The sequence below is a fragment of the Garra rufa genome, chromosome 4 (genome assembly GCF_049309525.1).
Source record: "Garra rufa chromosome 4, GarRuf1.0, whole genome shotgun sequence".
Taxonomy (NCBI): domain Eukaryota; kingdom Metazoa; phylum Chordata; class Actinopteri; order Cypriniformes; family Cyprinidae; genus Garra; species Garra rufa.
In genome coordinates this window covers 39,485,371-39,513,104 of record NC_133364.1, presented here as the reverse complement: position 1 = coordinate 39,513,104, position 27,734 = coordinate 39,485,371, and the positions used below count along the sequence as shown (strand labels likewise).

The 27,734-nt window shown below is 38.1% G+C and overlaps 1 pseudogene; it reads left to right on the top strand.

Annotated features, from left to right (window-relative positions):
• Positions 1–27,734, top strand: part of LOC141332940 (uncharacterized) — a 470,295-nt pseudogene that overhangs the window by 157,119 nt on the left and 285,442 nt on the right.

Sequence of the window (27,734 nt, the reverse complement as noted above, 5' to 3'; positions counted from 1 at the left end):
CTATCTATCTATCTATCTATCTATCTATCTATCTATCTATCTATCTATCTATCTTCAAACTTTATCTATCTATCTATCTATCTATCTATCTATCTATCTATCTATCTATCTATCTTCAAACCTTATCTATCTATCTATCTATCTATCTATCTATCTATCTATCTATCTATCTATCTATCTATCTATCTATCTATCTATCTATCTGCTAAAATCATGCTAGCGACTTCCTAGTCGTGCTAAAATCATGCTAGCAACTTGCTAGTCGTGCTAAAATAATGCTAGCGACTTTCTATTAATGCTAAAATCATGCTAGCGACTTGCTAGTCATGCTAAAATCATGCTAGCGACTTGCTAGTCATGCTAAATAATGCTAAAATCATGCTAGCGAATTGCTAGTAATGTTAAAATCATGCTAGCGACTTGCTAGTCATGTTAAATAATGCTAAAATCATGCTAGCGACTTGCTAGTCGTGCTAAAATCATGCTAGCGACTTGCTAGTAATGCTAAAATCATGCTAAAATCATGCTAGCGACTTGCTAGTCGTGCTAAAATCATGCTAGCGACTTGCTAGTAATGCTAAAATCATGCTAGCGACTTGCTAGTCGTGCTAAAATCATGCTAGCGACTTGCTAGTAATGCTAAAATCATGCTAAAATCATGCTAGCGACTTGCTAGTCGTGCTAAATCATGCTAGCGACTTGCTAGTAATGCTAAAATCATGCTAGCGACTTGCTAGTCGTGCTAAAATCATGCTAGCGACTTGCTAGTCATGCTAAAAATCATGCTAACGACTTGCTAGTCTTGCTAAATCATGCTAGCGACTTGCTAGTCTGATAAAATCATGCTAGCGACTTGCTAGTCATGCTAAAATCATGCTAACGACTTGCTAGTCTTGCTAAAAATCATGCTAGCGACTTGCTAGTCTTGCTAAAATTATGCTAGCGACTTGCTAGTCATGCTAAATAATGTTAAAATCATGCTAACGACTTGCTAGTCTTGCTGAAATCATGCTAGCGACTTGCTAGTCATGCTAAAAATCATGCTAACGACTTGCTAGTCTTGCTAAAATCCTGCTAGCGACTTGCTAGTCTTGCTAAAATCATGCTAGCGACTTGCTAGTCATGCTAAAATCATGCTAACGACTTGCTAGTCTTGCTGAAATCATGCTAACGACTTGTTAGTCTTGCTAAAATTATGCTAGCGACTTGCTAGTTTTGGTAAAATCATGCTAGCGATTTGCTAGTCATGCTAAAATCATGCTAGCGACTTGCTAGTCATGTTAAAATAATGCCAAAATCATGCTAGCAACTTGCTAGTCATGCTAAAATCATGCTAGCGACTTGCTAGTCATTGCTAAATAATGCTAAAATCATGCTAGCGACTTGCTAGTCATGCTAAATTCATGCTAGCGACTTGCTAGTCATGCTAAATAATGCTAAAATCATGCTAGCGACTTGCTAGTCGTGCTAAAATCATGCTAGCGACTTGCTAGTAATGCTAAAATCATGCTAGCGACTTGCTAGTCGTGCTAAAATCATGCTAGCGACTTGCTAGTCGGCTAAAATCATGCTAGCGACTTGCTAGTCATGCTAAATAATGCTAAAATCATGCTAGCGACTTGCTAGTCGTGCTAAAATCATGCTAGCGACTTGCTAGTAATGCTAAAATCATGCTAGCGACTTGCTAGTCGTGCTAAAATCATGCTAGCGACTTGCTAGTCATGTTATAATCATGCTAGCGACTTGCTAGTCATTCTAAAATCATGCTAGCAAATTGCTAATAATGCTAAAATCATGCTAGCGACTTGCTAGTCTTGTTAAAATCATGCTAGCGACTTGCTAGTCATGCTATAATCATGCTTGTGACTTGCTAGTCCTGCTAGAATCATGCTAACGACTTGCTAGTCATGTTATAATCATGCTAGGGACTTGCTAGTCATGCTAAAATCATGTTAGCGACTTGCTAATCATGGTAAATCATGCTAGCGACTTGCTAGTCATGCTAAAATCATGCTAGCGACTTGCTAGTCTTACTAAATCATGCTAGCAACTAGCTAATCATGCTACCACCCTGGGTACCCTAGTAACCTCATATCTATCTATTCACATTCAAACTATATCTTCTAACTATTTATATCTATAAATATTTCTATTTTCAAACTATTTATATCTATCTAGCCTATCTATCTTCAAACTTTATCAATCAAACTAAAACTATTTCAGACTGAAAACCTTTAAACTTTCTTTAAACTAAAAGCTTTTAAAACTACTTAAAACTTACTGGCTAGGCTTTCTCAAGTCAACTTAAAGTTTGCTAACAAACTTTTTATCTAGTTGCAACAATACTATTGTAATCTAAATGAACATTTATTATTACTATATTATTATTATTATTATTATAATTAAATAGAAAGATTTTTATTATTATTAAATTTTCCCTTTTATTTTACAGTACAATTGGATCATTGCAATTGTTATACATTTCTTTCTTAGCATTTGTTATTATTAAAATTATAATAAAATGTTATAATAAACTAGTATTACATATATTGGTTATTTTTAATTTCATATATTTTTAATTTTATTATTAATAATGTAATTCCATTTATTTAAAATATACCAATTAAATAAATAAAAACTCTTACTATTTCAGTAATCATATTGCACTGTAAAGTAAAATGTCAATAATAATAATAATAATAATAATAATAATAATATAATGATAATAATAATAATAATAATAATAATAATAATAATAACAATAACAAAATATTTAAGATTATTTTATATTATCATATTTTTTTTGAGCAAAGAAATATATTATGATTGCAATAATCCAATTGTCCTGCAAAATAAAAAATAAAGTTTTGAAGATAAGTACCTAAATATTTGTGGTATTTTAAAAAAATCTTTATTATTATTATTATTATTATTATGATAATTACAGTTAATAAATAATAATAATTATGATATAATTGCTGTAAAATAAAAGTATTTTAATTTTAATCTTCTGTATATTTTTTATTTTATATTACAATAGTATTACTGCAATTACAACATCTTTGTTATTATCATAATAATAAAATACAATTAATATTTTAACTTTATTAATTCTGACTTTTTATTAAACAAATATTCAAATAATATTATTCAATAATACGATTTTTTATTAGTTTGTTTGTTTTAATGCAAATAATAATACAATTATAATTAATACACTTTTATTATTATTTGTATTATTTTAGTTTTTATGATAATGCAATAATTTCTTTATTGCTTATAATATTTGTGGCTATTTAAAAAATAACCAAAACAATCATTTTATTTCATTATTAAATACTGACTACTAAATACAATGCAATATTGTCATTTAATAAGAGTTTATTGTGATTATTGCAATAATAAAGAGTTTTTTTAATTGATTTGTTTATCTGGCATGAAATAAATAAATAAGATAAATATTATTATTAATAATATGACATTGGTACATTTTAAGTTTAGGAGTACAATAGTATTTATTATAATTATAAAAAACATTTTATTTATTTATAAATGAAATCATTCCTACAGTGTTTATTAATTCAGCAGAGATTGTATATTCATATTAACACATTTGACATATTTTAGTAAATAAAATAGGTAAAAAAACATTAATAAAAAACATATTTTTGTCCATAAATATACTGTGAATAAAACCTGTTCATTTTAAACCTCAGAAAATATATTTTGAAACAAATTCAGTTGCTTCTTTGTCTGTTTGAAAGAGATCCTATAATGAAACACCGGTGTACTGTATATTACACTATATTTGATGAAATTGCTGTGATTAATGTCATATTTTATAATGTGAGGAATGGATTATATTCATGACACAAACATCAATTAAAATCTCAAGTTGATTTGTGATAGTGTTTATTATTTATGAGCAGAAACAACAGAATAACATCCTAATAGTAATAATAATAATAGTGCTAAGATGATTGATGAGACACTAGAATAAAACACAAATGTAGACACACACTGATCTGACTGTCTATATGAGGATTGATCACACATTTATTCTGTTATTTGAGTGACAGAAGTTGAGCTGCAGTATTAAAGGGATAGTTCGCCCATTTAAGACATGAAGTTGTATGCAATCCTTACCAGCACTATAGTGTATACACACTGACCCACTCCGTGGTCACCTCCCTGGTCAGAGTTCTAGCCGCTGGAAGTTTTTCAAAAAAGTAGTCACGGTTAGTTTCCGGGGCCACAAAACTGTGCTTTTTTACGTGAAAAAATTATATGCGTTTCAACGCTTGATTAATTTACATCACAAAAAACACTCCGGACAAAAATCATACTTTAGTTTTAATCGGCACTATTTTCTTTCCATTTCCATCAATCCGCGCTGCTGTCAACGTCAACGTCAACGTCAACAGTGCACATGTTCAGATCAGCTGTTCCACACACTCGCATGACAACAACGTAAAAAGTAAAAAAATAACAATGGTGCGAACTTGTAAATTTCCAGGTTGTGACCACAAGAATGTGGCGGGATCACCGTTCAGATTCCACCGTTTTCCTGTTTCTGATTTAGCTCTGAGACAGCTTTGGCTGGTTGCCATCGGCTACTCTGCGGGAGCTAAAATATCTAGTATTATGGATTTTCGTATATGCAGTGCTCACTTTAGCGAAGACGACTACATCCCCAACCAAGGAGGAAAAAGAAAAAAACGGATTTTAAAGAGTTCTGCTGTACCAGTACCACGGGTAAGCTCTATTTACTAACTTTATGTCGCATATGACAGGTTTATTTTGAAGCTAACGCCAGTTTTTAGGCTACAATGAGAATATGCTAACCGGGGCAATGATAGCATCGACAACAATCGACTGTCTATGTGGCGAGAAAATCGGCAAATGTCTTTACTAATGAATTGAATTGAATTGAATCTATATAACACAACAAAATATGATGCTTCGCTATTGCTGTTATTGTCTGTAACTATGCGGAACGTGTGTCGGTATCATCGTGTTTCTAAGTGTGCTTGAAGTCACATACAGGTAGGTCTAAACCACGTATCTCCAACTGCGGTCCTCGTGAGCTACATTCCTGCAGCTCGATGTTTTCCTATGACAGGACACCTTTCTCAAATGAGACATTCTGAACAAGCCTGCTAATTACCCGTTGATTTGAGTCAGGTGTGTTGCATCAGAGAAACATGTAAAACCAGCAAGACAGAGATCCCATGTCTAAACTGTACGGTAAACAATCTGATGTTTATACTCCAGTGGAAATCAGGTGAAAAGAGGTCTAATATAAAAACAGTATATAGGGATTTAGGTACAATTTGCTGAGAAAACTGTTTGATTAAACATACACACAATTGAGGTTGTTTAAATCAATAACATTTGATTTTATCTTGTGTTTACCAAGGTATACATGACTGCACCCACTACGGCTGAAACAGCGCCGACAGAGGCTAGCAGTGGTGACCCCGAATATGAAGTGTTTTCTGGACTCCCACAGTCAACACCTCAGAAGTGTTCAGAGAAAAAAAAACTTTACCTTGATTGTCACAAGCCCTGCTGAAGCAATTCGAGGAACAAGGCCATCAACCTCTGGCACTTATACAGCCCTCCCCCCCACTTGGAAAGTGCCGCAGGTAAGCACACATTTCCATCTTTTTGACACATTTTGTCATAATCCTGACAAAGTATGCATCCACAAAGATTATTTAAAAAAACACATTATTTAAAATAAACACGGTGCATGCACCTAACGGCTATGTTTGTGACCAACATTCAGTAAATCAACACAAACACTTCAATTTGACTTCTCTATGTTTTTCTTCATTCAAAGTCAATGTGCCCAAGCTCGGCGGTTGCATCTGAGACACTGGATATAAGTTTGAGTTCCATGGAAGCAGCAGATGACAGCACATTTCTTCCACTGAGTGGCTCTACATCATCTTCCTCAGATGTGAGTGTGACAGCAGACCAGCAAGGCAACTGGTCAGAGAGAAAGTGGATTGTGAACGAGTCAGCCCTTATGGAACTTTTTACAACTTGTCACACTTGCGGTGTAGCCATTGATGAGAAGACCACAGTGAGTAATGGATCCATGATCAAGGTGGAATGGACATGCCTGAATCAACATAAGGGAGTGTGGCGATCTTGTCCTGAGATCCGTGGAATGCCAGAGAATAACCTGGTATCTTCAGCAGCCATTATTTTTACCGGAACCACACAGATAGAAATTCAAGAGTGGGCTGATCTCATCAATTTACAACTGCCAAAGAAGACGTCATACTATTCACTCCAAACTACTTACCTGATACCTGTGGTTCATCAGGCGTACACTGACATGCAAGAGTCAATTTTGTCAGAGCTTCAGGACACTGCATGTGCAGGTGGACACACAGACATTGGAGGCGATGCAAGGTACATTATGTTTTTGGTATTGTATGATTGAGATTGTGCACTTCTGTTATTACAATTACATCATTTTCAAGCATCTTACAAGGCACTTCCCTTTTTTAATATTCCAGATCTGATTCTCCAGGCTACAGTGCTAAGTACACTACCTACAGCTTTATGGATGACTCAACAAAAAAGATCATCATGTCTGATCTAATCCAGGTAAAATAAATTATATTTTAAAATGGAGTAAGTAATTTCGCCTTTTTTAGTGTCATCGTTTTATGATTTTGTGTGCCTTTTCTGCACATATATTTCTCTTCTGCCTCTATTTTCGACAAAGGTATCAGAGGCTTCAAGTTCACCCGCGATGGAGGCTGTTGGTTTCCGGAGGGGACTGGATCGTCTGCTGGACTCTGGAGTTAGTGTTGATGTTGTTACCACTGACCGACATCCTTCAATACGGAAGATCATGAGAGAGTCCTACCCTAACCTCAGGCATGAGTTTGATCCATGGCATGTTGCAAAAGGTATTATTAGTTGTTGCAGCAAATGTGTTTTATTCGCTAGCTACACTATTGGGGAAGTTTAGCATATATAAATTGAAGGAAGCAGTTGGGTAACTTGTGCATATAGAATTACAAGTAAAGGAAGCTGTTGTAGAGTTCCCCATCAGTTTATCATAAATTAATCATCAGGGTCTTTTCCCCCTTTTTATTTTAATTTTTTTTTTTCCAAATGTAGGCGTGAAGAAGAAGGCAAGTGCAGCAGCAAAGAAAAAAGAAAACCGGGATTTGCAGCCATGGGTCAAGTCTCTGGGAAATCACTTCTGGTGGTCGTGCAGCTCTTGTGGTGGAGATGAGAAGGTGGAGTTTAGTTTTTTCTACAACCTGATGTCACATAGGCATTCAGAAGTAAATTATTGAACTCTAAAAAGACTCATTTCACTTTATAATGTAACACCTCTCAACATCTGTTCTAGATTTTTAAATCACAACTGCCGCTTGCCAACAATTGTGATAGTAATCTAATAGCCGGTGTTCATCATTCGATGAATGGATTTTCATTGCCTTGTGTAATTTTTTATAAACGGTGTCTCTTTTTAACAAACAAAAACAATAGGAATTGAGACGCCGATGGACCTCTATCTTGCATCATGTGTGTGGCATCCACCGCTGGGAAGATGATGGCCAGGAGTACCGGTGCTATCATGAAGACCTTTCTGAGGAGCAGCAAAGGAGAAAAAAATGGCTGGCAAAAGATTGTAGCGCCTACAACGCTCTCAAGGCTGTTGTACTTGACAAATACCTCTTGAAAGACCTCAGTCAGTTGACACTGTTCAAACACACGGGTACGTTTGACTAATCCTATGAGTAGTCCTTAGTTGATCATGTGTGTCCCTACATTACATACCTGTGTATTGCGGCTATTTGACTTTTGACAGGGAATCAGGGCCCCACTTGAACGAAAATGCGTATATGTTGCATCTGTCCTTTGCTAAAATAAATGTGCATTAGCAAGTGTTCCAATAAGGCAAATATATATATTTTCCCTCATAGCATTAGAAATAATTTTACAGACATAAAATGTCATGTCTTGGATATGTGAAGTAGAAAATGTCTTATAAAATCTTTTTCTTCGTCAGGGGAGCTTGAGGTTTTTCATAGCTCTATGCTCAAGTATGCAGAGAAAAGACGGCACTACTCATATGCCACCATGCAGGCCAGGATCCAACTGAGTGTCTTGGATCACAACCACAATGTTGGCCGTCAGCATGACAGCACTGTGTTGGGTGAGTATGGCATACAGCACATCATGGCCATTACCACTGAACAGAACTGGTAACTTTCCATAGTTTTAGCAAAATAAGTTTTCTGAGTAAATTTCCAGGTGGCCAAGTGTAATGGTCGGCACTTCCCCCTACCCTAGTTTTGTTTCAGTTTCAAAACGCTGATCATCTATATATATTGGAATACTGTATAAACCACCCTGTCATACCATGCTATCACTGGGTTAGACTTTTAGAGGTTTTGAGTTTACAAGAGAAAACCAATGAATTACTTTACTCTTTCCAACCACCGGGCATTATTTCTAGGAAACATTATAGTGGATAATCATGTCTTTCACACGTTACACTGTTTTGGCCGTGTTGTTGGCCAATTTCTTTATTTGGGAATACTATTTTAGTGATCCATTTCTTCTAATTTACAGGAAAAGATAAATACAATGTCTTCCATTCAAGGCAATCCAATCAGTGGGTTGCAAGGAAACTGTATGAGCCAACAAAACAAGACTTCCGGAAAGACTTGGTGCAGCAGGTAATTTCACGGCGGCTTGACAAATGTCACACTAGGAGACAAGGCGTTCCAGATACATCCTCCAATCAACCTGCCAGCCAACATTGCACCCACTCCAAAGCCAAACAAAGATAACTTGGTGGCACAACATACATCCCGCTTCCGAAAATAACATAATCAACAGGGATGACAGGAATAAACATTCACAGGGTTTATTTCTGTTTTCATACAACATGTACATATGTGAAAATGTATTATTTAAATATTACACTGTTCAATAAAACATTTTTCTTTGACACATCTAAAACAAAAGCTCTGCTTCCTCTGACTCTTTGAACCCTTGATATTGTCCATTTGGTGATGGATATTTTGTTCTAATGAGGTCCACCACACATGAGGGAAGAACACGTCTGTTGCCTTTGCCGAGCTTCTCTCCTTTTAGTGCCCATTCTGTCACCATGCGATTAGCAACAAGCCTGTACTGTCTGGAAGAACAAACAAACAACACAATATAAGCTGGTACATATTTTATGAAAACTAGCAAACAGTACTTGTCTTTGTAGTTATTTTTCAAATTGACAGCATGGAGAGCTTTATACAGAATCAAAATGACTGCTGAAGATTTGTCTGGAGAAACACTGGAGGGATGAATGAAATGCAATTGTCTGTAGGCTATGCAATAACTCTAGTATCCATCAAACCCTGAGCATCAATTGTGAAATGAATTGGCAGATACATTTGGTTATAAAGACAGTAATTCAATAGTTGATGTAGGTAAGTTACATTTGGTGTCAACTCAGTAATAAATTATTAATAATTTTATAACTGTCCACTCAGTAAAATAATAATGCAGTCAGATAGGCTATTCTATAGCCAACTGGTCAAGACAATGTAAAGTTGTCGAATTATGAAATAAAAAACTACAAAGCAACATGAGAGATCACACTTACTCTGCAAACATCTGACCGTCAAGTCCAGCTGGTTTGGGTCACTTTTTCCAATTGATTTTAGGTACGTAGAAGAACGTCTCCAGGACACCAGCATTTAGCATTGCAGGGAAAACGTCATTGGATGTAATGCAGACAGACGCGCTAGCCTCTTCGTCAATCGATAGGTTTTGCATCTGTGGCATGATGAGTTCCCATTCGTGGCAGCAATAGCTTTCAACCTCTGTTGGCATAACTTGACAATTTGAACAAGTGCACCACCATTTGTCGTTCATCCTGGCTCTTGCTACAGCTGTGGGCCCAGCATCAACTTCATCTCTGTCCTCTCGCTCTCTCTCTTCCTGTTCTATCTCCATCTGCTGAAGTTCGGCATTGGTATACTCCGGTTCATAAAGGTATCCCTTTGGCGTTGTACTATAATTACTTTCATCATCATCTGTTTCGTCTGACATTGTGCTAAAATTGGTTTCATCATTAGAAGTTTCGTAGTCAGACATGTTGTCAGCGAGTCACGCTATCAACAGCTGATCGGAACGTGCGCACTGTTGACATTGACAGCAGCGCGGATTGATGGAAATGGAAAGAAAATAGTGCCGATTAAAACTAAGGTATGATTTTTGTCCGGAGTGTTTTTTGTGATGTAAATTAATCAAGCTTTGAAACGCATATAATTTTTTCACGTAAAAACGCACAGTTTTGTGGCCCCGGAAACTAACCGTGACTACTTTTTTGAAAAACTTCCAGCGGCCAGAACTCTGACCAGGGAGGTGAACGCAGTGTGGGTCAGTGTGTATACACTATAGTGCTGGTAAGGATTGCATACAACTTCATGTCTTAAATGGGCGAACTATCCCTTTAATGTGATGAAGAGACTCATCTCACTGTTACTGATTCATCATCAGCTCAAAGCATTATGGGTACAATCTCTCATCAGTCTATTCTCATTCAGCAACACAGTGAAACTGATCCATAATCCCAAACATTAAACCCAGCATAGAGCGTCTGAGTGAATGTGGTGTGTTCTGTGTGGATGAGGATCATTGTGTCAAAGACGCTGTAGAAGGACAGACTTCCTGCTCCGTGATCCACATACACTCCTACTCTATAGACATCTTCATACACTCCTACTCTATAGATATCATTCTCTCCTGTTCTCCTGATGATGATGGGCTTCACAGGGAGAGCAGTCTCTCTCTTATTGTGCCAGAATGAGTATCTGTGAGGAGAGCAGCTCAAACACCAGGACTGATCATTATATCCAAACCTACACTCATTACCCCATCCCTTCCTGCTGATGCTCTTATATGACACTGATATAAACACAAGTCCACTCCACTCAATCTCCCAGTAACAGCGTCCACACACACTCTCTCTACACAACACCTGATACACATGATCAAATCTGTCTGGATGTTCAGGATACGGCTGTTTCTCTCTCACACGTCACCTTTCTGTTGTCCTCAGACAGACTGAGTTCAGTGTTTGCTGTGTTTGGATCCAGTGTGAGAAAACAGGCCCCTGAACACAAGAACAGAGACATTTACAACAACAATCACTACAGCTGTGTGTTATATAAATATATATGTGTGTGTGTGTGTGTGTGTGTGTGTGTGTGTGTGTGTGTGCGTGTACCTGGTATTCATCACGTTGTGGGGACCAAATGTCCCCACAAGGATAGGAATACCAGTAGATTTTGACCTTGTGGGGACCCATGTGTAGGTCCCCATGAGGAAACAGGCTTATAAATCATGCACAATGAGTTTTTTTGAGGAAGTAAAAGTGTGCCCAATCTCCTGTGAGGGCTAGGTTTAGGTGCATGGGTAGGTGTAGGACGATAGAAAGTACGGTTTGTACAGTATAAAAACCATTACGCCTATGGAATGTCCCCATAAAACATGTAAACCCAACATGTGTGTGTGTGTGTGTGTGCTATATGTGTGTGTGTGTGTGTGTGTGTGTGTGTGTGTTCAAGAACGACCCATCACTATTCCATTCTAACTCCCAACATGCTAATCATAGCCATGGCTGCTGGTCGATTTTAGTAGAAATCCTTGTATTTCAAAGCGGCTTGCCGCCAGCCGGCCGCGGTCCATTAGACGGAGGCAACCCCCAAAGAAAATGAAGCAGTCGGCTTTTCGCCGGCGGCATCTCGCAAGAAATGGGAGTGACGTATTCGGCGGCAAACGTTTCATCCCCGCCAGTGGGACGCACCTATAGCCGACAGCTTAGGGCCGGCGGCAAAAAGAAGCCGTGCGGATATTTTTGCTAGCTGGGTAATGATCCACAATCAAAAATCATCATATCACACACCCCTAATAGCAATGCAGTTTGTGCCAATCTGGAAAAGAGGTTGGTTAAGAGGGGGAAAAAGTGGAGTGCAGTGTCAGTGACAGGCGGTGATTGACGGATTGAATATATAAAATTCTGCATTAAAGTTAAGAATGTAACGAAGTTTAAATGGTTATGTAATGTTGGAGAGAACAGCGAGGCTGTCACTGTATCAGCTCACAGCAGTCTGTGCAGTAGTTAGGCTAGCGAAAGTTTTGTAAAGAAATAAAAAATCCATTTGGGTGATGCATTTTTGCTTTTTATGTGATGGGTCGTTTTAATCTGTGCCTCGTCACTTTTCAGTCCATACGGTATAACCGAATGCGTGCTACCTTTTTGTCAATTTCAACTTCTTTAGATAATAATTAGATTAGATTAGATTTTTGTCCTCCTGGTGTTAAGTTTGCTTTGCAAAGTGCGGTAGGAAATGAACTTTGTACTTTGACGTGCACGCGCTCACTGCACGCTGATTGGCTGTTGTCCATATTTCTGCTGTGTGACTGCCTCTTAAAATCCATATCCAGCAACAATGTCTAGAGTTTATCATCGTTATCAACATAAATTTTATCGCGATTCAATGTGATATAGTTTATCGGCCCAGCCCTAGCTGAGAGTAAACCCACGTGGAGAATTTACATGGACTTCCGTAATCTAATTATTTACCTTATTCTGAATAAGACAATATTCTGATTAAGGTGTTCACATGAGTTGCATTTAGAATATTCCTTTCAAGTTCCTGTTTTACATGTCATTATGTCCCCACTAGATTAATTTTGTGATTAATTTACCACCACCTGTCAGTTTTAGTTTTCTTATTGTTTTTTTTTTTTATTGTTTTTTTTTTAAATTTTATTTATATAGCACTATATAAATACAACACAGTTGCCCAAAGTGCTTTACAAGGTAAAGATAGAAAATGACACATCAACATAGTAAAACAGAATAGCATTATAACATTCAGACTAAAAACAATCCTAAGACATCAGCCATTTAAAATGATATAGATAATAGATGAAGTTTTAATTTGGATCTGAAGGTAGCCAAAGTCGGAGCCTTTCTAATAGTTATTGGCAACTTATTCCAGAGATTTGGTCCAATCACCGCAAAGGCACGATCGCCTTTAAACTTAGATCTAGTTCTGGGCACTGTTAAGAGTAACTGATCGTTGGATCTGAATGATCTAGAGCAGCCTTTCTCAAACTGTGGTACGCAAAATAATACTTATACTAAAATAAAATAAAATACATTTAAAAGGTGAAACACGATTTAATATATGAGAATGTATGAAAAAAAAAAAAACTATCGACCGATGACAAAAAATGGAAGGAAATTAAGACAATAAATAAGTTAATAATTTTAAAAATCCGCAAGTGTTTCTGGGTAACGTTAGCCGATATATGTAATATTCCCGCCGTTACAGGCGCCGTTTGTAGCTGGGCTGTGATGGGAAGATGGTTTAGTTACCGTAATAACAAGGACTTTAAAAATGAAGCGTACGACAAAACTATTGTCGTGGCTTAAATCAAAGACAGACGTGCAACAGGAGATAACAACAACCGAAGAGGAGGACGTGTGTGAGCCGAGCACAAGCGCGAACAGTGATGCCAGTACCAGCACCACAACACTGCTACTGTTAGCAAAAAACGACATAAAACAGTAAGGAGATATGACGAGAACTACATTAAACTTGGATTTATTTTTAGCGGAAGAGAGGAAGACCCCCGACCGCAGTGTGTGGTGTGTGGTGACCTGCTGGCCAATGAATCAATGAAACCCTCACATCTCAAACGGCATCTAACAACTAAACACCCGGCACTTGTGGACAAACCAGTGAGCTTTTTTTTACAAAAACGTGATGGACTGAAGCAGTCAAAGTCCACGATTCAGTCCTTTGGTACACACACAGCCAGAGCACATGAAGCATCATATCGTGCCAGCCTCCGGATCGCCAGAGCCGGTAAGCCTCACACAATTGGGGAACAGCTGTGTTTACCATTAGCCAAAGAGATGACAAAGATCATGTGTGGAGAGGAAGCTGCCAGAAAGTTAAACTTCGTGCCGCTTTCAAACGACACCGTGTCAAGAAGAATAACGGACATGGCCAACGATGTCAAGAACACACTGATTGAACGCATAAAAAAAGCCGCTATTTTGCCGTACAGCTTGATGAGACAACAGACGTTGCAGATTTAGCACAACTATAGGTTTATGTGAGATATGAAAATGACGGTGCAGCTGCGGAGGATTTCTTGTTTTGTAAACCACTTGAGACCCGAACTACAGCTGACCACATATTCCAGGTACTGAATGCTTTTATGCAAGAGAACGGACTGGACTGGAAAAAGTGTGTGGGTGTGTGTACGGATGGAGCAAGAGCAATGACTGGCCGTAACAGCGGGGTCGCGGCTCGCATCCGAGAGGTGGCACCCGACATGCGCTGGACTCACTGCAGCATCCATCGTGAGGCGTTGGCAGTGAAGAGGATGCCTGACGACCTTAAGTCTGTCCTGGATTCAGCTGTAAAAACTGTCAACTTCATCAAGGCCAGACCAATGAATGCTCGGTTATTTCACGTGCTCTGTGAGGAGATGGGAAGTGAGCATGTCCAGCTTTTGCTTCATACTGAAGTAAGATGGCTCTCAAGGGGAAAGGTGCTTTCAAGGCTGTTTGAATTACACAGAGAGGTGCAGCTGTTCTTGCAAGGGACAACCTCCCCCTTTGCAGACCTTTTTGAGGAACCCGTGTGGCTCAGCCAGTTGGCTTACCTGTCAGACATTTTCTCACGTTTAAATGAACTTAACTTGGGACTACAGGGACTCTCCGTAAATGTTTTTGATGTGCAGGACAAAATCAATGCACTGATAAAAAAATTGGAGTTATTTGAAATCAAAGTCAGAGCAGGTGATGTCTCAGCTTTCCCTGCTTTGGAGAGCTTTTTGTCAGAAAATGACCTGATGCTTGAAGATGGAGTGAGGGAGAACATTGCTGCACACCTCACCTCACTCAGACAACAGTTCTGCAAGTATTTCCCAGGTATGCACAAAGATGGAGCTGGCAGCTGGATGAGAAATCCCTTCACCATCGACATTGCCCACATGGCCTCAGGGGACTTAACTGCTGTTGAGCAGGAGAGTTTGATAGAACTGTCTTGTGATGAAACACTGAAGGCCTCTTTCAAAGAGAACATTTTGTTGGACTTTTGGATAAAGCAGTACAGTGAATACCCTGTGCTCTCTGACAAAGCAGTGCACACTCTCCTTCCTTTTGCAACCACCTACCTGTGCGAGAAAGGCTTCTCTTCACTTGTTGTCATAAAAACAAAGTACAGAAGCAGAGTGGATGCTGAGCCCAACCTGAGACTGAAGCTGACCTCCATTGACCCAGACATTCCTCGATTGTGTTCACAGAGGCAGGCACACCCATCACATTAAGCTCATGTAAGTGGTCATCATGTCTGTGGATGTTTAATTGCAACTCATCTGAATGCTTTTCCACACCTTTTATTCTTAGATCTTATTGTTCTGTCTCTGTGTCTCTGTTTCAGAAAGGAGTCACTAAAGCTGAGAAACAAGAACTGCAGTTAGGCATAGCCTGTTTTGATTTTTGTGTTTTGTTTTTTGAAGTCAAGTACAGTAACATTTCAGCACAGCACAGTTTTATTTAAATTTTAAGTACAGTTTCAAATAACATTGAAAATTTGTTTTATATTTATTTTATTACAATGATTAATTTTCATATGCAGTGCATTTTAATTGATTTTTTTATTTAAGTAAAGTTTATGATTTTCCAATTTTAAACACAGTGTTCCATCTGTGTATGATTGTTACCGTGGCCAACAATATTAAATAAACTTGTTAAATAAAACTTTTAAAATGTTTTTCATGAAAACTTTGGCCTACTCCGCTACTGTACTTTAATGTTGGTCATTAGGTGGTACTTGGAGAGCCAAGTATTTTCTCAGGTGGTACCAAGTGTAAAAAGTTTGAGAACCACTGATCTAGAGGGAGCATGTTTTACAAAGAGGTCTGCAAGATAGGATGGGGCAAGGTTATTTATCGATTTAAACACCAGGACCAAAATTTTAAACTCAATTTTATATTTTACAGGTAGCCAATTAAGCGAGACGAGAATGGGGGTGATATGATCGTATTTACGTGTCCGCGTCAGGAGTCTGGCAGCAGCATTTTGGACTAGCTGCAACCGATCCAGGGTAGACTTATTAATGCAGCAATAAAGTGCGTTGCAGTAGTCTAGGCGGGAAAATATCAAAGAATGAATGATTTTCTGCATATCCGAAAAATTTAAAAACGGCTTAAGTTTTACGATTTGGCGTAGATAAAAGAAACAGGACCGAACCACAGAGTTAACTTGTGCATCCATTTTAAGCTCATTATCAATTTGAAAACCCAGATTTTTGACAGATGATCTCATATTTAGTTCCAAATTTTTTAAGTTTGATTTAAGAGCTGCCGTAGCAGAAGCTGAGCCAAATAGGATGATTTCCGTCTTGGATTCATTAAGATGGAGAAAATTTTGGGACATCCACTTTGACAAGTCTTGCAGACAGGATGTCAATGTTTCTAGAGCCTGTACATTACCTTTTTTAATCGGCAGATATATTTGTGTGTCGTCGGCATAGCAATGAAACGAAATCCCATGCTTCTCAATAATATGACACAACGGGAGCATATATAGAGTGAATAAGATCGGAGCTGAAATGGATCCCTGCGGAACTCCGCAAGACAGATGCGCAGCGGAGGAAATAAAATTTGCAATATTAACTGAGAAAGATCTGTTGGTCAGATAAGATACAAACCATTTTAAGACATTTCCCTGCAGACCAATACAATGTTCTAAACGAGAGATAAGAATGGCGTGATTAATAGTGTCAAACGCTGCTGTTAGATCGAGAAGTACCAGGACCACAGAGTCACCAGAGTCAACCGATAGATAGATGTCATTAAGAACTTTTAGAAGTGCTGTTTCGGTACTATGCCGGGCTCTAAAGCCTGACTGGAATGTATTGAAAATATAATTTGTACTCAGAAAGTCATGCAATTGTGTGAGGACCACTTTTTCTAAAATTTTTGCAATAAAAGGTAAATTTGAAATAGGTCTAAAATTAGATAATATAGCTGGATCTAGGTTCACTTTTTTCAGTTGAGGTCTGACTGTTGCGTGCTTTAACTGATCTGGTACAGCTCCAGTGCTGAGACATTTATTGATAAAAGATAACAGACTAGGTCCCAGCGTATTTACAATCTGTTTAAAAAAGTGTGGAGGAATGGTGTCATCCGGGGAAGCAGAGGGCTTTAAGTGTTCTATGGTATCATAAAGTGAACCCAGAGTGACGGGCTCAAACTCGCCCCAGGTAGCTCGGCAAATATGTGGCTCAGCATCGGTGCAAACCGAAAGTGGAATAGAGTTAGATAAGTCAGCTATTTTAGTGACAAAGTAGGCAAGGAATTTTTCACATAGGTCTGAGGAAATATCTGTAAATATCTGATTTGGAGGTTTAAGAAAGTCATTGATAGTAGCAAAGAGAACAGCAGGTTTATGCTGGCCTTTGGCAATGACATTTGAAAAATATTTATGCCTGGCTGCTCTTGCCGCTTTCTGATAATTAGCCAATGAATCTTTTAAAAGCTCATAAGAAATCTGAAGCTTATCCTTTTTCCATTTTCTTTCGGCCCTCCTACAGATCTGCCGAAGAGCGTGAACGTTGCTATCCTTAATCCATGGCTGAGCATTTGGTTTTATGAGTCTCGATACCAATGGAGCGACTATGTCCATAGCGTTTGAACAAGTATGATTAAATATTGTTAAATGTTCATCAGAGTTCAACAAATGTAAAGGTGAATCAAGTGATGCTTTAGTACTCGCATCCTCAAACACTGTAGTAAAATTGTCCTGAGCCATAGAATCTAGCCTACGACATTTGCGTGATATTGGCAGTGAAGTACAGATTGCAGTGGGGACAGAAACATTGAAAAGAACAGGTTTGTGATCAGAGAAAATATTGTCATATACCACAACATCATTTACAGAGAATCCATAGCACAAAACCAAATCTAAAATATGGCCATTTGCATGAGTAGGAACAGTGACTACTTGTTTAAAATCAAAAGAATGCACAAGATCCTTGGATAACGGGTTTGACTCACAACACACATGGATATTAAAATCCCCGAGTAGCAGAAGCCTGTCATACTTTGGAACAATTGACCCCAAAAAGTCAGCAAATTCATCCATAAAGTTCTTATTAAATTTTGGCGGGCGGTATATTAGAGCAACTGCCAATGGATTTGCAGAATTCATAAGAAACAATTGCAGTTCGAAACTATTATAAACATCAGATAGCAGAGTAGAAATGTTAAGCCTCTTATTGAATATAGTCAGCAGTCCTCCCCTTCGCCCAGTGAGTCGGGGGGTATTGATAAAGCTGCAGTCATTCGGGGTTAATTCTGAGAGGACATTAATATTACACTCATTTAGCCAGGTCTCAGTCACACATAATATATCAAGTGCGTGTGAGACAAAAAAGTCGTTCATGATAAAGGTCTTATTCACCACAGATCTGGCGTTAATCAACGCCAAATGAGTCGACGGTACCTCGTTTATCCGGAGTGGTTCGCGGCATAGAGAGCGCAGATTGTGGAGGTTTACGCCTCTGGTATGTGACTTACGCCGGTTTCACACCGCAAGCGTGAGCAGAGCGTGAGCTGCACGTCAGCGTAACTACAGCGTTACTGCAGCTGCAGACTCGCAAGAGTATTCACACTGGAAGCGTTTGTAGAGCGTGCATGCAGCTGCTCCAAAGCATTTAGTAATCAGCTTTTTTCTATGAAAATGATTACAGGTAAATATGAAATTGATAATGAAACTGCAGAAGCAGCTTCAACCCAATAATTATTGGTGGGATCATAAAGCATATAGGGGAGCGCGGGGCACAAACAAAGCATTTTGGCTCGTTTATATGTCTTGTGTTCTATGAGAACTGTTTGTTGAGTGTTTTTCTGAATGTTTCATCTATTTGCGCACATTATTTTGAACTATACTGTACAGCTGTGTGTTGCGATTAGGGTCGAAACACGCATTGCGATGTGTTCATTGTCAAACTCAAAAATAGTTTTTTTTAAATTATATATATATATATATATTATATATATATAAACTATTTTTGAGATATATATTAATGGCATCATTTTATTTGAGAAAGTAAATTATTTTATTTTATTGACCAAATATTTAAGTTTGTCGTGTATATTTTTTTTCATTCGATCAGATAACATTTTAAGCTGTTATTTGGTGATGTTACAACGTGCTCCTCACGTGTTACATTGTATCCCACCAGCTTGGCATGTTGTCACGCTTACCTTCCCTTCTTTTGAGGTAAATAACAAAAAATATGTATACACTGTAATTATGAAACAAAGCGACATATTTGTACTAACTAGACAAACAAAAGTGTTACGTTGTGCTCCCCTAATCATAAAGCTGCACATGAATGAGGTAAAATATGGGTAGCGCTAGAGCCTACATATGTGTATAATTTTTATTTTATTTTTTACATTTTTTATTTATTATTATTATTATTATATTTTAATATTGTATTTTACCTTTATTTATATAGTACTTAATACAATCCAAGACTCAATCAAAGCAGCTTTTTCTCTATGCAAAATAAATAAATAAATAATAATCTGGCGTAAAACATTTAGTAAGTTTCTGGCTTTTTTTTAATACACCATGCTTGCCTTGCACCCAAACTAAATAATCGAAACACATTTATATCTTCTGGTGCCTAGGCGTACATATTTTGAATTTTTGAATTCTTGTTGAACTCACTAGACATGCCTATTATATGTGCATTTTAAGCTTGTTCCGTGCATTTTATAAAACTTGTGTGTTGAATCATTTATTTTGGCCATCAAAAGTGTACTGTCCCTTTATTAAAGCGTGAGCAGCGCAGCAAAAATAGACTCGGCGCCGAAACCATCGCGTCAGCGCTGCTCACGCTACGCTCCTGCTTGACGCTCACGCGCTGCTCCTGCTGCCGGTGTGAATGCACTCGTTTGTTAACGTGGGCGCCGAAAAAAATACGCGCTGCTCACGCGCCGCTCACGCTCTGCTCACGCTTGCGGTGTGAAACGGGCCTTAGGCGGAACAGTAGCAGATAAGTCGCGTGGAGTTGCATCGATGGTCGGATAGCAGAATACCTCAGCGAGATGAGCAGGATCGGAATGGCTGTATCCTCCTGCCAGTTGGCGCAAATAAGGCTGTCGCACGCGAACAGCTTTCCAGAGGAGTTTGCGTTTGACGACAAGGCCACCTCGCCTACCGCGTTTCCTACGCCGTTTCCTCTTCGCGGTATCTCCATGCCACCGATGCAGGTAGGCCGGTATATCCGACAGAACAGGTGGGGGAGAGTGAACACATTGGCTCTGTAGAGCAGTAGCAGTCCACTCTTTAGTTAGATTTTTAAGGCTGAGGAGCGTCGAGCGATCATACACTATCGTCGGTGAGCTGCCTTGGATTAAAAAGTATAAAATAAGGACTAACACAACCAAGTCCCATGGGACGTGAAGACGGCAAGCCGCAAGTAGAGGCGCCATCTTTTCCAAAACAACTGCCTATTTGTTTTAATAAAATGATAATCTATATCAACAAAAAAGAACATTAAAGGGAAAATTCATCTTTCATTCTGCAAAAGACAGTCGTACAAGTTTGAAACGTGAGGCCATTATAGTCTTTTCAGATAAATTCTATGTTGAATTAAATCAAATTTCTTTCTAAAGCTACTTTTTGTAATGCCTATTTGATGCTTTTCTCATTTAACACAATAATGACTATCAATTTTCTTTTGGGGGTCATTTTCAAGCCAGATTTGGTGCATAATTAATTAGTGATTAATCAGATTAATTAATCGCCACATTGTGTAATTATATTAAAGTAAATAAATTCAAATTCAAATGGATATATTAGTTCAAAGCGAGCTTAAAATGCGGTGGTGTAGCGCAAATATGTGAATGAATGTTTCGAAGTGACACTTTGGCAAACTTTGGCTTAGACTCGGAGCGCTAGCTTTAGCTGCTTTATCCTTTTCAAACTGGGCATATTCAGCTGAGAGATTGTGTTTTAAGTGTCTCATTAGGCTTGTTGTTCCGAACATTTTTGTGGTTGTTCCCCCACATTGCATTTTGGCCTTACAAATGTTACAAACTGTGATATTTGTGTCATCTTCACTCCCAAAAAAAATTTCCACACCAACGACATGTTTACACGGACTGAGAGTGTTTGAGTGGCTGTGACGTCATTGTCTGCGCCGCTGGCAAGAAAGGATCGGCTCGGAATCGGCAAGACGAGAGATTGACAGGTTGGTCACCGATCCCAATACATTTAATGATTACATTTATAGCTGCTTGCATCTTCCTCATGTTCTTTCACTGAAGAATGGCATCTACGCTAATATTAGTCTGTTTCATTCTTATTCAGAGTTCACTGTAGCCACCAGATCCAGTCTGAATCCAGATCAGATGGTTACTGCAGTCTCCGGATCCAGTCCGTACCCAGCCCAGATCGTGGATCAACACCTAGAGATGACCTCTACAGCCCTGAATGTCAACTAGATGAGATGGCCGTTAACACAAGACCACAGGAATCAGATGAGACCTTTGCAAATCTGACTTTGTTGTAACATTGAACTTTTGCACTAATGACACTATTGTCCTATGTATCACTGTAAACCCATATTGTTAAAGGTGATTGATTGATTGATTGATTGATTGATTGATTGACAGACAAGCACAGAACACTATTTATAGTCCCAGCCTCAGAGGAGACAAAAGAGCAGTGGATTTATTCATTTATTTACTGTATATTACACTTCTGCCACACAGATCGAATATAAACAAGCAATTTCTTTCCCAGCTGTTTACAATCACACACATAAGCGTCTGTTTTTGTAACTTGTGTGTTTTTAACATAAACTCACACGTCATGTGACAGCTGCTTTCTGTGTGAGTGCTTCGGTTGTGTGCACTCAGAAAACCCTATCAGAAGTTAGAACTAATATGGTTTAAAAGGCATGATTTCAGTGTGATAGACATGACAATCAAAACCGAACAGATGCATTTTTTATCGGAGTATCTGAGATAGAGCTTTACAGGTGCAGTGGTGTTCTTTCTCATTTATGTTCCCTAAAGAAATATTCAGCTGTCTCTTTCACTAAGAGTCTGTTTTTTGTGTCTCTGACAAAAACATTGTCTTGTATGGTGCTGAAAGTTACAGTATGTATTTTCACTTCAGTGACGTCACTGACAGGTGGACCTCTAGTGGACAAATGAGTCTCTGCATCTGTGTTTGTGTGATTCTGCAGCTGTCTTAGACTGAAGATACTTTTAGTTTACACCATTGGTTTGTGTTCGTCTGACAGCTGTGCTGTTGGTTCAACTAGACTCAACATGATCATGAGGATGAAGAGTGAAGCTCCTGTGGTTGAGATCATTTCTAGGAGTCTTTGTCAGTTCATGCAGCTGGAGTCTGAGCCAAAACGAGACATTTTCCAGTGTGTCTGTGACACTAGAGTACAGCTGCAGTCTAATTATATAAGAGTTTGATAATTATACTGAAGCGGACTACTACTGTAACAGCATTTTAACTTTCCTACAGTCATTCATTGCTTGTGATATTAATATTTACTTTATTTGTGAGGGAATAGAAATAATTTACTGTGATACTTAATAACTCTTGAAACCACTGCAGAAAAACACTCTTCTTCAGAACCAGTTTAACCAGACCCTCAGGAAAAACAAATGAAACCGGTTTGACAGCTGGACAAATATATAAAAAAACAAATATGCCAATAAAAGGTTTCAAATTCATATTCATGTCCAGTTTTTTTCCTTATGTGGCAAGTAGCCGTCACATGATGTGAAATCACTGCTATTCTCATTTTGCTGTTTATTACTGAGTCTGTTTCTCAAACAATATATCTTCACTATCTATAAAAAATAGGTTGAAAAAGCTTCGCGTCGAGTCCTGATCACACTGTCGGGGCTTATTTCTGCGATAACTACCGGCTGCCTGTACATTATCCCTTACATAAAGCCATTCAGCCATACTTTTTCAACCTATTTTTTATAGATAGTGAAGATATATTGTTTGAGAAACAGACTCAGTAATAAACAGTAAAATGAGAATAGCAGTGATTTCACATCATGTGACGGCAGTATCAGGACACACAGCTTTCTGTGATTCACTGACAGACATCTGATCATCGGTTGATCATGACATGAAGAGGGTTCAATAAAATCATCAGAATGACTTTAGTACAGAAAGAAGCACAAACTAACCAATGACACATTATAAGACCACACTCATACATGAAAACAACTAAAGAAAGATGAAACACTCACCTCAAATTATATTCCAGGGGCCTCATTTATAAAACTTTCTTACGCACTGATTTGATCTTAGAGTGTTCGTACGATCAAATCCACGTCAAAGTACAGATTTATAAAAACCATCTTTGACGTGGAAAAGTACTTATCTCCACGTCAGATTCCAGCTTGGCGTACGACCGTTTCCTTGTGGTAATGCCTGGTATTGCAGATAGTTCAGCCTCACTATAATTTGATTTCTTGCGCTCCTTTTTACTTGCCATTGTCACAGAGTTTTTGCTTTAGGAATGAGCTCATTTTATATGTTAATTAATTAAGCAGGGGCGTTTCGACGGCGGAACATTCAGCTGCACACAATTCCACAATCATTTGTGATTTATAGCCGAATGACTGGCGTACGCGTGGATTTCGTGGTACGTTCGTTTTCTCTGAATCGCTCTTACGATCAAATCAGAAAAGTTCTTAGATAAAATCAAGGATGGTTTCTACACAAGTCTTTATAAATGAGGCCCCAGATCTTTCTTTCTCTGAACTGTTGAACAGCGGCTCTGAAATGTCTTTCACTTCAATCAGGAAGAGATTTCATCAGTTAAACTGAAAGGTTGATTCTCAGGAAACGGGGCTGAACTTGCTTTACAAGTTTGTGAATGTGTTTTGAAAGTCAGAAGTGTTTCAAGTGTCAGTCCGAGATATTTTAGCGTTGTGTCATGTTTGACTGTACAGAGATGAGTTTAATCAATAAAAGGTGAATTTGTAAGATACAAAAAAAGAAAAAACAAGGCTTCATTATTTATTTTATATGTGACAGAATTCACCATAGTACGTATACAGAGTATTTTATCATTGTTTACTAGGTTTTGCTTTGCTCTATAGCTTCATGTGATTTTAGAAATGACTGTTTGTGAAATGTCAGTTTGTGTTCTTCTTGTTTTAGTTGTATTTTAATAACTAAAAATAATTTAAATAGCACAATTGTATACAGCAGAGCTGATCAAAGTAAGTGATGAACAAAGTAAATTACAACAAAAACACAAGCACGGGGGTCGACTTCCGGACGGCAGATGGATTAGATGTGTTGGTGTGTACCTCCAGCTCTGACTGTTTCTTTTGAACCACTCCGAACGTTAATTTTACTTTAACACAGATCATAAAGGCGAAATTTATACTTTGTTGTTAACATGGCCTCAAAAGCGAGTAAACAAAGCAGAAAAGAACCTAAAACGGACCCGACTGACGGCGATTCCAGAGAGTTCAATATGGCAGCGATTGCTAAACTGTTGGATGAACATCGCCAGGCTTTATCGGCTGAATTTAAGTCTACTATATCCTCACTTGAGACCAAGATAGACTGTGTTCAAACGGCAGTATCGGATCATTCTTCAAAGATTGCTTCTCTCGAGTCCAACGCTAATGCTCTTGACGAACGCGTGCTCGCGCTGGAAGCGCTCTGTCTGACAGCAACGCGAAGCTGTTAGCTAAAGTTACGGATCTCGAATCATGCAGCCGCCGTAACAATCGATTGAGGGACCCCGTCCTTTTTCGTTCTTTTCACAGCTTCTATTTGATGTCCTGGGGAAGGATGTTTTGTCTTCCCCACCCGAGATTGACCGTGCCCACAGGGCTCTCGTCGGAAAACCCGCGGCCGAGTCTCGAGCTAAAAGAGGCAGGCTGATGTTCCAAGGAAGTCCGATCGCTATATATGAGGACTATGCACCTGAAGTGATGACACAACGATCTAAATATAGACAGGTGATGACGGAACTGTACAATCTGGGACTCAGACCAACCCTGCTCTTCCCTGCGAGGCTGTCCATCAGGACCAAAGACGGGAGTAGGAGGTCATTCTCGTCAGTGTCTGAGGCCGAAGAGTACGTGGCATCAGCCCGGACTGACTCTCCTTAGCAACGAAGTAGTTGCATCGCTCATTCAAAATTTATGATGTACAGCGGGCTGTTTATTGCAACAATATCCTTTTTATATGTGTACGGCATAGTCTGTCTCTGCTTCACCCAGCAATTATAATTACACACACTTACAAATAAGGTTATATATATATATATATATATATATATATATATATATATATATATGCAAAGTATATAGTGATGTATAGGTTGGTATAAGTAGCATATTTAATGGGTGCAGATGTTGATATTTCTACGTTTTGCTGGGTTTTTTTTGTTTTGTTTTTTTGTTTGTTTTTTTGGTCCAAAGGTGTATTTGGGACATTGATTTTTATTTTCGCAGTGGTAAACTTACTGCATTTACATTAATAATGTAAGTATATATATATTATGACAGTGTATGACAGTGTCCCTATTTATTTCTACTGAATTTTGTAATTGATACAATCTGGACCATTGGTAATATAGCTAAGTTAGCTGAAATTTCATGTTTCGTACTATGCTCAGTGCATACCTCTTTAAGGAGAAGTTTATTTTGTTTTGGTGTTCCTAAGAGCCTTATTTAATCAGTGATTTGTATTTAAGATAGTACAATAGACTCATTTTTATTGAACTATTAGGTAATATATGGGGTTCTTTATTGATAACTCTGGTTCTTATATTTTTCTTTTCTTCTTTGATTACCAATTCGTTCATTGCAGTGGGGGTACTGTTGAAGTCATGTTCTTGATTTATGACTTACTTGTTTTGTTCTTGTGCTTTTTAAATTTTTATTTATTTTTTTTGTTTTTATTCATTTATGTATTTTTTGCATGTGAGTGTGTGAGCTCTATTTTTTGGTAATGTGGGGGAGTTTGACCTAGACAGGTAGAAGTGGTATAAGATGCCGAGCCTGAGTGCTCAGTTAAGTCAAGTTTTTCTGTGGGGTGGGTTTTTTCGCTATGTTTTATTCTTTTTTTTTTTTTTTTTTTTCCTTTTTAGATTTTTGGCTCATTTTCTTCATTCTTCTCATCTTCCTCTATCTCAATGTGAACTTTTTCAGAATTCTGTTGGAATTTTAAAACTATAAAATGGCTAATGTTACTACAATGACAGGCCATAGGCTGCGTCTAGTCTCTTGGAATGTCAAAGAAATGAATAATAGTGTCAAGGCTGGTAAATTACTATTGCATTTACAGCACCTAAAGACTTATAATTTGTTTCTGCAAGAAACACACTTGCGAACTACAGATTTACTCCGTATTAAGAGAGCCTGGATGGGTCACTTGTACCATTCCAAATACTCTCAGAGAGCTGGTGGGGCGGCTATTATTATACATAGAAAGGTCATGTTGAAAGAGACTCACACAATTTCAGACCCAAATGGTCGTTTTGTGGTGGTCTCAGGTAAGCTTCTTAATGTTCCAGTCATTCTAGTTTCAGTTTATGCCCCCAACTGGGATAATGAGGAGTTCTTTATTAAGTTATTTTCAAGCCTTCCAAATGTGAATAATCATCATATAATTATTGGGGGGGGATTTCAATTTGGTCCAGGATGTTTCACTAGATAGGTCTTCTTCTAAGCAGACTTCTCTATCCAAGTCGGCCAAAATAGTATCAGACTATGCTTTTCGATTGGGACTGTCTGATCCCTGGAGAGTCAAGAATCCTCAAGATAAAGTTTTCTCATTCTTTTCACATGTTCATCATACATTCTCAAGGATTGACTTCTTCCTCCTTGATAACAAATTGTTAAACTGTGTTAAAGCATGTACATATCATGCAGTAGTTATTTCTGATCATGCCCCTGTGTCTATTGATTTAGTTTTATCCCCTGGCAAATTCATACCTCCTACTTGGAGATTAGACTCAACTTGATTATCAGATGATGATTTTAAAGATTTCATTGCTTCGCAGATTAATTTATATTTTGATCTTAATCAGACTCCAGATATTAGTAGTCCTACGCTTTGGGAAGCTTTTAAGGCTTTTATTCGTGGACGAGTTATTTCTTACGTTTCTTATTTAAGAAAAACCAAAACAGTTAGACTGTCTTCAATTGCAGATGATCTCTACAGGTTAGATGCTTTATATGCCTCTTCCCCCTCCCCCTCTCTTCATACTAAACGTGTAGAGTTACAGGCAGAATATGATCTTCTGATAATAAATTACAGTAAGGCAACTTAGACAATGCAGGCAACGTTTTTTTGAACACGGTGACAAAGCGGGCAAGCTTTTGGCTCATCAAGCTCGCATGGCCAGTGCCTCTAGATGGATTCCAAAAGTCAAATCGACATCAGGTGAACTGATCTCAGATCAAACAGGGATTAATTCTATATTTTTAGATTATTATGCCACATTGTATATGTCTGAGAGCCCCTCAAATTGTGCGACAAGCTTTGATTTTTTTAATTCATTAACTTTTCCAAAAATCGATGAAACTCTTGCCAACAACCTAGGTGTTCCAATCACTGA